This window comes from Desmodus rotundus, chromosome 6 (genome assembly GCF_022682495.2).
Source record: "Desmodus rotundus isolate HL8 chromosome 6, HLdesRot8A.1, whole genome shotgun sequence".
NCBI classification, from domain to species: Eukaryota; Metazoa; Chordata; class Mammalia; order Chiroptera; family Phyllostomidae; genus Desmodus; species Desmodus rotundus.
In genome coordinates this window covers 147067259-147079247 of record NC_071392.1, presented here as the reverse complement: position 1 = coordinate 147079247, position 11989 = coordinate 147067259, and the positions used below count along the sequence as shown (strand labels likewise).

General features: G+C 46.8%; 1 non-coding gene across 1 annotated transcript; it reads left to right on the top strand.

Moving 5' to 3' along the window:
• Positions 1-326: 326 nt before the first annotated feature.
• LOC112319754 (U6 spliceosomal RNA) lies at positions 327-429 on the top strand. The gene has a single exon (XR_002976356.2). It is a non-coding gene; the product is annotated as a U6 spliceosomal RNA (small nuclear RNA).
• The last annotated feature ends 11560 nt before the right edge of the window (positions 430-11989 follow it).

Genomic DNA, 11989 nt, shown 5'->3' with positions numbered 1-11989 from the left:
AGAAGATTTAGGAAGTCCTCCAAGCAGTGTGGGTGAGACCGTGGGAAACCAGAAGAGCTCGCTCGGGGTGTCTCTGGAGGAGGTGTCCCCTGTCGGAGCGGGAGCTGTACCTTGGTGAAAACCGACCGGGCCCGAAAGCTTCCCGACAGCCCAGGGGATAAAACCTGTCCTTCCACAGCACGGAACGGAGTTTAACAGCAATCATTCACAGGTGCCACTCACTGACCGCTCGCTACATTCCAGGTAGGGTGCTGACCTAAGCCCTTGCCGTGCATTACCTCACATAGTCTGCGCAACAGTGTGAGGTTAAATATCACAAGCCCAGTGCTCGTTTCGACAGCATAGACTAAAATTGGAATGATTCAGAGAAGATTGGCATGGGCCCTGTGCGAGGACGACACGTAAATCCGTGAAGCGTCCCATATTTTTCTGTAATGGCTTGTACTTGTTTCTTTACTTTAAAAAAACAACAACAACAACAATTAGCCCTGGCTGGTGTGGCTCAGTGGATTTAGCCCCAGCCTGTGAACCAAAAAAGGTCGCTGGTTCAATTCCTGGCCAAGGCACATACCTGGGTTGTAGGCCAGGTCCCTGGCTGGGGGCGTGCAAGAGGCAACCACACATTGATGTTTCTCTCCCTCTCCTTCTCCCTCCTTTCCCCTCCCTCTAAAAAATAAATATTTATTAAGAATTACAGTGAACAATTTTAAAATTAAAAAATCATGAAGCCCATTTTATAGATAAGAAAACTGAGGTGCCAAAAAGTGCCATGACTTGCCCAAGGTTACACTGGTGCCAAAGCCAGTGCTCATCAGCTCTGTGCCTCTTCAAAGTGCAAGGGGCACGTCACTGCAGGAATCACCTTGGAGAAGTATGTGGACACAAAGCGATGGAGACACAGTCCCTTTCCTCGGGTGCATCCAGTCTGGTCAGCAAACGTGACTTAGGCTAAATTACAAAGGACTGAGCTAGGACCCAAACCTGAGAACAGGTTTTCACAGGAGCGGGGCACAGAAAACAAGACTGCAGAAAGAGGAGGATGTGAAACGAGCAAATGAAGGCCAAAAAAATCACCCTTCCGTTGGGCCACCCCAGACAGCCCCAGTTAGCCACTTTTTTTTTAACGCTGATAAAATTCTTCACTCTAATTCCAATGTTCCGCCGGGGGGTGGGGCAGTGCATTCCTTCCCACACCAAGGAATTTTCCCCTCCCCGCTGGACATTTGACAATTCAACTCCATTTGCCACTATTTACCCAGAGGTAGCATCGGATTCCACAGGGTGAAGGCTCAAGCCCGCGAAATGTCCCGCCCCATGTCCCCACTTCAGATGCCAGTGGCAAACCCAGGTTTTCCGACTGTCCACTGTAGCTTAGAGGCAACAATGACCTCCGCCTTACGCACAATTAATTTATTTAGAGCGACTCACACAACTCAAAGGAACAGTGTACTTACAGGATCGCAGGTTCACCATGAAAGGATATAACTCAGGAACAGCCAGATGGAAGGGACAGTTTTCCCGCTCTCTGGGCACGAAACTACCTGAGCCTCCCCGGGCTCGCTGACTGGAAGCCCTCTCAAACCCGTCCTTTTGGGTTTTTCTGGAGGCTTCATTAAGCTTGATGGGTTAAATCATTGGCCATTGGTGGTTGAGGTCAATCTCCAGCCCCTCTCCCCTCCCCGGAGGTCAGGGGGTGGGACTGAAAGGTCCAGTCTCCTATCCAGGTTGCTCCTCCAAAGCAATCAGCCCCCACCTTCAAAGTCACTCGTTAACACAACAATAGACACCTTTGTCGCTTTCATCTCAGGAATTTCAAGGGCTTCATTTCCGTGCCAGACATGAGGACGAAAACCAAATATATATTTATCATTAATCACAACAACACAACTGGGCAGCCCCATGGGGTCAGGAGCTGACCCAATTCAGTTCTTTTTAACCAGTATCTGGCACCTCCATATTTTGGGAGAACGGAACAGAACAAAGACAACAGAAGACCTACAAAATTAAGAAAGAACAAGAAATAGCCCTAAATCTCCCCATTCTCCCCTGAAGGGAAAACAAAAGAGAGAGAGAGAGAGAGAGAGAGAGAGAGAGAGAGAGGGCTGGCTGGAGCACGTGGAGGAGGTGGGGAGGGGAGGATCTGAGATGTATACTGGTTCAGATGGGAAAACCGGACAGCTGAAATGACCAACTGGAATTGCTGCTCCTAGATCAGTACTTATGAAACTTAAGCGTTCATTAGAATCACCAGGGCAGCTTGTTAAAACACAGACTGCTGATTCACCCGAGTTTCTGATTCAGTCGACCAGGGAAATTTGGCATTTTTAACTAATCCCTGGACAATGCTAATGTTCCTGTTTCAGGGTCTAGCGCTTCAAGAACCAATAACACTCAACCTTCACTGCACATTAGAATCGCCTTGGGGCTTATAAAAACACCCAGGCCGAGCCCCGCCCAAATCCATCAGAATCCCCGGGGGTGGGGCCAATGCGTCCGTGTTTTTTAAAAACCGGGACCAGGTGGTTCCGATGTGTTGCCAAACCAGAGAAGAACTAAGTAGGACAGCATGTGTGGGCTTCAAGTTCATACACCATAAAAACAACAGCTTATCATGCCACCGGTCACTCTGCTGAGTACATTACTGCACGATCTCACTCAACTCACACAGGGACCTTTTCGTAGGGACCATTATTCCCATCCTAGCGATAAGGAGAGTCAGAGAAATGAAGTAATTTGTCCAGGCCGTAAAGGACTTTCCCTGAAGACCCATCCAGTCAAGACTGTACACTCCCCCGTCCGCCAGACCTGGACATAGGGTAGTATCCTTCCTCTCTTCCAGAACGTTCTCCTTCCTTCTCCCATAAAACGCCTGCAGCTTTTAATCTCGTGTTATCATGTTACGCCACCCCCCAGCACCCGTTTCAGCCCCACGCCCAGCCTCACATGCTTCATTCTGGAATATTTAGCTCCTGTCTCTCCTTCTCTCCAATTGCAGTTCTGTCTTCATTACTGGTGATTTCAATATCTACTTTTTTTTGTTTTAAAATTTTATGTTCATTTATTTTAGTAGTTGATATAGTCACATGATTCAAAATTTAAAAGGAACACCTATGGTGTTATCTTACCCCCTCCCCCGCAAAAATAAAACCTTAGTCTGAACAAGTCTCTATCACAACCAGTTTACAGAAAATACAAAAACCAGAGGAGGAGCATGTTAAGCGATACCATGTGAATGCATCAGCAACATCCAGAGCATCTACATTTCTGACCCTTCCCATTTCCTCTTCCCTCAGTTCCTTGATTTTCTTGCGTCCAATGAGCTTGTTCTCCATCCCGCTTCACCAGTCACCCCCATGGCCTCGCCGCCGGGCCCAGGCCTCATTGTTACCATCGAGGGCCAGGGCAGGCTACCACATCATAGCCCACCGAGATATCACTTAGAAGTAAAGCAACTTTAAAAACTGGTCATGCAAGAACACTCTGACCTGTATGTCTGATCCCCAGAAAACAGGAGGTAAATGCGCCATGTGAAAGCTGCCCCACCCGGCCCCGGAGGCTGAGGGAGGCACCTTTACCACTAGAGTGAAGGAATTCAGGCTCAAAAAGATGACAGAAACAAACCCTAATTTCTACCTAAGCCCCAACTTCATTAGATTCCTCACTAATGAGCATCCTCAGTGCCCTGTCGATTCTTCAGAAATGCATTCTGTCTTTGTCTAATAAGTATAACAAGCTGGCTGGTTCAGGGAGCGTCACCTATGACCTCCCGTGTGTACATGTTATTTGTTTGTTCTGGTCATCTGATCTTGCATCCACATTATCAGTCCAGCCACAAAAAACCCAAGAAGGCGAGTGGAGAGTCTTCTCTCCGAAATCTCACTCTCGAGCATCCCTCTCTCCAAGCGAGCACAGGACCTGGGGGAGAGGGAGAGAGACAGTGACCAAAGGCTCAGAGTTCTGATCCATTGTTATCACCGCTCCCTCTGGGCCAACCCCCTGGCCTCTTCTCACTTTGTCACACTCACTTGGCTAAACCACAAGTTTCTCAGTTAAAACCAAGTCTCTCCCTGCTCTGCACCTGCACCCTGAGAGTTTAAAGGGAAGAAAAGCATAACCACTCCAACTGGGTCCCTGTAAAGTCGACCACGATCCTTGAGCAGCTCCAAGCATTAGTCCACACACTGTCCCACCCTCCTAGATGATTCTTTCGTTCCTTTTCGCATCACTGCAAACCTCAAATCCCCATCCCCGTTTTCAACCCCTGACTTTGCTTCTCCAAATCATTAAGAAAATAAAAGGCAATTAGGTAGGAACTTCCACAAGCTCCCACCTTCACTTCCCTCTCCTGCATCTGCTCCCAAGGTCTCCCCGCCCATCCCAGGGCTGTGATGCAGGGACTTGAGAGACCTTCCCCTCTGGCCGCATCCAGGGATCCCAGACCCTCCGGCACCAGTAAATCAATAGTGCAAATTCTCTAGCTCTGCCAGATTGAAGGATACCACGGAGACAGAAAATAAACTGTGGTGGGGGTGTAGGTGTCTTTTCTTTTGTTAAATTGGAAATTTAAATTATTCTTTTGTGCTTTGTACCCAAGTAAAGGATAAGGCCCTTGATATGCTCTTAGTTAAACAAACAAAAGACTAAGCATCTCTATTGTTCTTCCGGAGATGTCTTTTTATCTGGCTTTCTTATTTCAAGGGCAGTGACCCGGAGAAGACAAACAAAATAGAATTTGAAGTCCTTAATGCATTGTGTGTTTACTAGGATTTACAAAGACCAATTGTTCGATTTGATTAGCAAAAATAAAATCACATTCAGTCTTTTTCTCTTGTAATCATTGGAGGTCCTCAAAATGAATCGTGTATTGGGTGGGAAGTATAAATGGTGGGGGGGAGGGGAAGAAATACCATTGTTGTCAACTTTTTTTTAAGTCTTCGCTTGCCCCAGACAGTTTTTGAAAGAGTTCAAGAGATCAGACCTAGTAATCTCTGGTCAAGTTAATTGCTTGGCAACATGATGAAAACATGCCAGGCTGGTTTCAAGTCCTCTTCCCACCCCACACCCATCGCTGACGCTGCCGCCTCCTGAGAGAGGCTTCTTCTCCCCAGGCAGAGACCCACGGTCCTGAATTTCCTCCCTCCCCAACAGCACTGACTCTCCTACGGTCCACCCATCAGGGAACCTTTCCCACGGGGAATCTGCTCACGTTATCAACTGTAAAGGAATCAACACTGAGTGTTAGCGTGGTCAGTGATGCGGGCTGTGAAAGAGTTCACAAAGAGAAGAACGTATAGAACAGGGGTGTCACTCATGTTCACCAGGGGCCGCGTCAGCCTCTCGGTAGCCTTCCAAGGGCTGAATGTAATTTCAACTCCTTAACAGTTAAGGAGCAGTTACATTTACGCAGCCCTAAAAATATTCCGGCCCTTTGAAGGCAACCACGAGGCTGATGTGAAAATGAGTTTGACACCCCTGGTATAGAGAGTAAAGTTTTTATTGACTCTCCAAGAAAGGAGAGGAGGGGCATGGTGTAGAGAGGCACACCCCCCACATTTAGGGGCAGGGCTTTGAGCTTTTATTGGATTATAATTGGATTAAAAAGGGTGGGGGCGACGTAACTGAGGCTGTGGTTTGTTCCAATGTTAGCTTCTGCCTGGGGCTTTGGGGAGAGGTCAGTCCTGTTCTTGTTTCTGGTCATTTCCAGTCCTGGGGACACAAGCTCAGAACAGTAAAATGGCATCATGTTTAACAAGGTCATAGGCCTGCTAGGCAAATGTGCCACAATAGCAAATGGGGCCGGCTTTGTCCTTTCACTAAGGGTGAAAGCTGTTAAGAGATTAAGGTCTCACATTTAGACACATACATACACATTCTCCTTAAAAATATATCTGAATTTACTTTCCAAAATCTCTGCATCTGTTGCTAGTCACATGTCTTTTCCAAACCAAAATGTGACATTTGCACTTGAACACTGCTATTGATTAAGATTATTGGATTCAATTCTCATTATTCTTCATTAAATCGAAAATAGACGCTTATATATTCTTTTCACTTATTAATCTGTCCTAATATTCCTGCACTGAATATATCTTCAATGTAAGAATTTAAATAATGAAAACAATGAATGTAGAAACTCTATTAAGGATAAAGAATGAGCTCCCGTCCTGATCCCGTGGATGATGCTTGTCTTTTTAATGCTCTTTCTCCCTCCTCCCGGCAATTAAAAGATAAGCATCTGTGCTGGGGAAGGGTGTGCGTGTACGTGCGTGCGCGTGCGTGCATGCGTGGGTACGTGTTTGAGAGCAGAGGTGAAGGGCAGGACAGCTTTGCCACCGCCAATGCCGTAACAACATGGCATGTCTTGACTTGGAGAATCAGCTCAACACATATTTTACAAAGATAATGATGAGTCCTCCTGGGTCCATGTCACATCTCAAGGGAATGTCCTGCCTAGACAAGACACAGCACAAGTGGTCACAGGAGCATGTGGGACAAAGGCCCCCAACCCTGGCTGCACATTAGAATCTCCTGAGGACCTTGAAAAACGCTCATGCCTGGGCAGCACTCAAACCGAGAAATCAGGCCCTCTAGTAGTGAGGGCCAAGCCTGGGAACAGAAAAGCTCTATGGGTGATTCCCGTGCACAGCCAGACCCGGGAACCTCTGCGTAAGAAGCTTCGGCCACAGAAAGAAATGCAAACAAGTGATAGTTCATTCATTGGCTGTGATTAGTGAAATTGTAATGCATCCACACAATGGGATGCTGACCGGTCCTATCTTTTAATTTTTTTTTAATAAGGTGAATCTTCAGGTGCTGTTCAAAGCCATTCTCTCCATCAATGCTGTGGGCACAATAACTGAGGGCTATAAGTTTTGGGGAGGCCTATGAAAATGTTACAGAAAAAAAAGTTGATCACACAATATAAAAAATAAAACACATGGACAAACAAGAGAGGAAATCACAGTTTACTGCAAAGAACCCGATTCAGTAGCTGGCCATTCCTCTTTGAGTCCTGAAGTCTACCAGTTCTCTGATTTTACAAAAACAGTGTGGGATGTCATCTCGTCAGGTTGCCTGCTGCTCACCTGCATTTGATCTGTTTCAAACACTTGCCAAGGGCCACTCACGGGGGAGTCATCTAGTCCACCCCATCCTGTCCCCATCTCTGCACTCGTGGTGTTAAGCCCTTTGGGGTCATGCGCTGCATTGATATTTTACTGAAAAGGGCGGACCCTTTCTCCAGAAAACCCATGCATACACAAAATCCTGCACACGATCTCAGTGGATACTCGACCACTTAAGACTTAGGTGGCAATCATTTGTTTGTTTACGCGCTCATTTATTCACTTACTTGCTCATTCACCTATTCACTCATCCACTCATTTTCTGTTAACTGCTGCGATCCAGGTGACACCTTAGATATAGGAGACGAGTGAACTATGGTCCCTGCCCTCAGGGAGTCTATAGTTCAAGATCAGAGATGGTAAATAGACCATCTGTGATGGTAAACTTTGTGTGTCAACCTGACTGGGCGAAGGGGAGTCCAGATAGCTGGTAAAACATTACTTCTGGGTGTGTCTGTGAGGATGTTTCTGGAAGAGATTAGCATTTAAATTGGTTGGCTAAATAAAGAAGATCGCTCTCACTAATTCGGGTGGGTATCATCCAATCCATTGCTGGTCTGAATAGTACAAAAAGGAGGACGAAGGGTGAATGTGTTCTGGTACTTGAGCTGGGACATCGTCTTCTGCCCTCGGACACCGTCATTCCTGGTTCATGGCCCTTCAGACTGGAACTTACACCATCAGCTCCCCTGGTTCTCAGGTCTTTGGACTTGGACTTGAACTGAATGATACCACTGGCTTTTGCAATTTTTTTGGTTGTTGTGGTAAAATATATACAACGAAAAAATTCATCATTTTTAAGTGTGCAAATCAGTGACATTAAGTATATTCACAATGTTGTACAAATGTCTCCTCTTCCCACTATCCATTTCCGAAACTTTTTCATCATCCCAGACAGAAGCTCTGCACTTATTACAGAGTAACTCCCTATTTCCCACAGCCAGGCCCGGGTCACCTATCTTCTGTTTTCTGTCTCTGTGAGTTACACCACGGCCTTTAGGGAGCCCACAGCTTCATGGAAGAGAAAGACAATCCTCTGCTCAGCTCCTCTAGTCATCAGAGATATGCACATTTAAATGCCAGTGAGACACCTCTTTATACACATCAGATTTTTGATGAGGACTCGGGAGAAGGGGGTCCTCACGGGAGTGAAAACCTAAGGTCATCCCGCAGGGCAGTGAGTCAGTGCTCACCACGTGCCCTGCCCTACCTCACCCTAGGGCCAGCGTGGCCTACCTCTCCCAGGAATCCTGCTCCTAGACATGCACCCCCAGGAATTTTCACATGGAGTCCTAAGAGGACATATGGGAAGTTATTTTCCAAGACTCCTGGGAATGCTCTCTTTCAGCCTCCTCCTACCTACGGGGAACGTGTTGGAAACATTGGTTAAATAATGCTCTACCACCGGGGGAAGAACCCAGATGTAATGCCCTTGACCGGACCTCCTCACCTGGCTCCCTAATTCCCATCTCCAACCAGGGAGGACAGTGTATCCCTGTTTCCAGGTCGGGTGAGGGGAGTTATTAGAGGACAAATGTTCCCTGGATGCTGAAGGCAGAAATCAACTCAGAACCACAGCCTTAGGTTCAACAGACATCTTGGCCGTCGCTGTATGAGAATTGGGGGCCCAGCTCACCGGGTCCTTCCATCTAGTCCTCTGCCTCTTGTGGGTTAAATACTTAAGGCAACCTCAAGAGCACACATACAGGGATATCATTTTCTATTTTTTCCCCCAAGACTATTTAAAATTCTGGTTCAGGGGAGCTATGAACTCGTGGATGGAGGGGCCTAGAGATACAAGGGGAAACTGCAATTGAATGCAAAGGTTTTGAGAGAAGAACCTGGACATGACTACTCTGTAAATCATTTTAAAACAACGTATTTCTTACTAATAATGTGCCCTATCCAAGTTGCTTAAGAACCTCGGGGTCTCTATGAGGATTCCAGAAGAGCCTACCTCATAGTGCTATTGTAGGAAGGAATGAAACAATAATTATGAAGCATTTAGCTCATAATAGGTAGCCCATACATGATAGTCATTATTGACAAAAATTTTCCTTTTATTTTCTCAGCCAATGGAGTTTTTAAAAAATATTTTATTATTTTATTTTTACAGAGCAGGGAAGGAAGGAAAAAAGCGAGAGAGAGAAACACCGATGTGTGAGAGACACATCAATCGGTTGCCTCTCACATGCCCCCAGCTGGGGATCTGGCCTGTGGTCCCTATTTATTGGCATGTGCCCTGACTGGGAATTGAACTAGCAAACTTTCAGCTCACTGGCCAGCACTCAATCCACTGAGCCCCACCAGCCAGGGCACAGCCAATAAAATGCATTAAGCCCTTTTGTATTCACTGAACTAGCCCTTGGGTGTAGAAAGTTAGACCTAGAATTAGAATGCTTTAAAGGTGAACAGTAACTTAGGTATCATCCGGTACATTTTTTCTATCTAAAACCTTCATTGTAACACAAAAAAACAGTAATAAAAATAGAGCTGTTCTCGTGGGAGAGTTCGGTGAATGAAGACCTGCTCTGGGAGGTACCCGGGGAAACCTAGGGTACCACGGAGCACAGAGGAAAACCTCAGCTCGGTCAACCTCTTTGCCATACACATGAGGACTTGGGACTTAATGGTCTGATTCTAATTGCTTGTTCAAGGTCACCCAGCTAATCAGAGACAGGTTGCCTGGGTTAAAGCTGAATCTCTGATGTCAAGGAACTTACCAACTGGCTATGGAGACAGGATGCTGGGATGTGAAAGAAAATTTGGACACAGTTTTTCAAGTTGTATTAACAAAGCATGGGCCTGTGGGTCTCAGCTTCTCCACGGAGCTTTCTGTTCTTAGTAAGGTATGCCTAAGCATCCATTACCGTGAAAAGAAGGATCACTTACATGCTCAGTGACTCCCACCAGTTTTTCATTGGGTATTTCTATGAATTCATGGATTTGTTATGAATTTATTCCCTAAGTAAAAGAAAAATGCAAATATGTTGACATTGTCATTAAGGAAAATAGTTTTAAATAAAACAGTCTGAGATTTGGAAACACATAGATAAAGCTCTGAAAGCAACTATTAAGTCTGATTTCTATCTTCTCTGTGCCTCACACAAAAAAAACCTATATCATTTTATGCAGCATGGAAGCTTTCTTTTTTAAAAAACGTATTAAGAAATATTTCAGATATACAAAATAAGCTGCACCTACCCTGACATCTTATTCTAAGCAGGCAGAGATACAGCGAGACGTGTGCCTTTGATTAAATGCAATTCTTGCCTAATGGCAGAACAGAAGACTAAGCATTTCTGAATGCTTAGTCTTCTAGATGGGGTGTCCTCCTGACTTCCCAATGGGGTGGGAACAACCCAAGGGGAGTGAGGCCTTCTTCAGCACTCTGTCCTCCGGGGCCTGGGGCTGCCGTGGGCTGCAGAGCACCCCCCCAGACCCGCCCTTTCCATCTCTTTCAACATTGCATGAGCTTTTCTTGGGAAAACCCACAGACATTCTGGTCTGTGTTTTTAATCTTATTTAAAAGGCCTCAGATGGAAACAGAGAGGGGTTTCCACTGGAGCGCACAGCAGATGAAGCGGGGGCCATTCCCCTCCATCAGCATCTCCTCCTCCCACCACCCTGGGCCCAACATGCACACTTGACACAAAGGAAGACGCAGGCCCAGCCCCTGCTGACAGGGTTCACTGCCAGTGGTTAACAAACTCAAACACGCAGATGTTAAAAGGAACAGACATTTCGGGGGGAAATGTTCGATGCCAAGTGAGTTCAATGAATTGAAAAACCATGGGAATCGGAGAACCAAGATGGCGGCGTAGGTAGACACACTGCGCCTCCTCGCACAACCAGAACTGACAGAGAATTGAACAGCAAGGGGGACCAACACCAAGGAAACAGAAAATAATCATTCATCCAGACTGGTAGGAGGGGCGGAGACGGCACTGGGGTGGAGAGGACTCGCGTGGCTGTGGCGGGACTGAGACTGGCGGAGTGTGGGACAAATGGCGCAGGCAGTCCGAGCACTAGCAGACCCTGCGGTCCCACATTTTCACAGATAAACCCAGAGGGCCGGACTCAGAGTGGCGGAGAGTGGGGCAGGCAGAGTGGCGGGTAGCACCTTGCGGCACCACATTCGCCCACAGATAAACTGGACGAACGGCGGGCAGAGAAGCAGACCGCTGCGCAACCCAGGGCTCCAGCTCGGGGAAATAAAGCCTCAAACCTCTGATTGAAAGCGCCCCTGGGGGTTGGGGCGGCAGCAGGAGAGACTCCCAGCCTCACAGGAGAGGTTGTTGGAGAGACCCACAGGGGCCTAGAGTGTGCACAGGCCCACTTACTCGGGAACCAGCACCAGAGGGGCCCAGTTTGATTGTGGGTAGCGGAGTGAAAGACTGAAATCCGGAGGAGAGTGAAGCGGGCGCCATTGCTCCCTCTCGGCCCCGCCCCCACGTACAGCATCACAGCGCAGCGACCAGCATTACCCCGCCCCGGTGAACACCTAAGGCTCTGCCCCTTAAAGTAACAGACGCACCAAGACAAACAAAAAAAAATGGCCCAAATGACAGAACACTTCAAAGCTCCAGAAAAAATACAACTAAGCGACGAAGAGATAGCCAACCTATCGGATGCACAGTTCAAAGCACTGGTTATCAATATGCTCACAGACTTGGTTGAATCTATTCGAAAAACAGATGAAAAAATGAAGCCTATGCTAAGAGAAACAAAGGAAAATGTACAGGGAACCAATAGTGATGAGAAGGAAACTGGGACTCAAATCAATGGTATGGACCAGAAGGAAGAAACAAACATTCAACCAGAAAAGAATGAAGAAACAAGAACTTGGAAAAATGAGGAGAGGC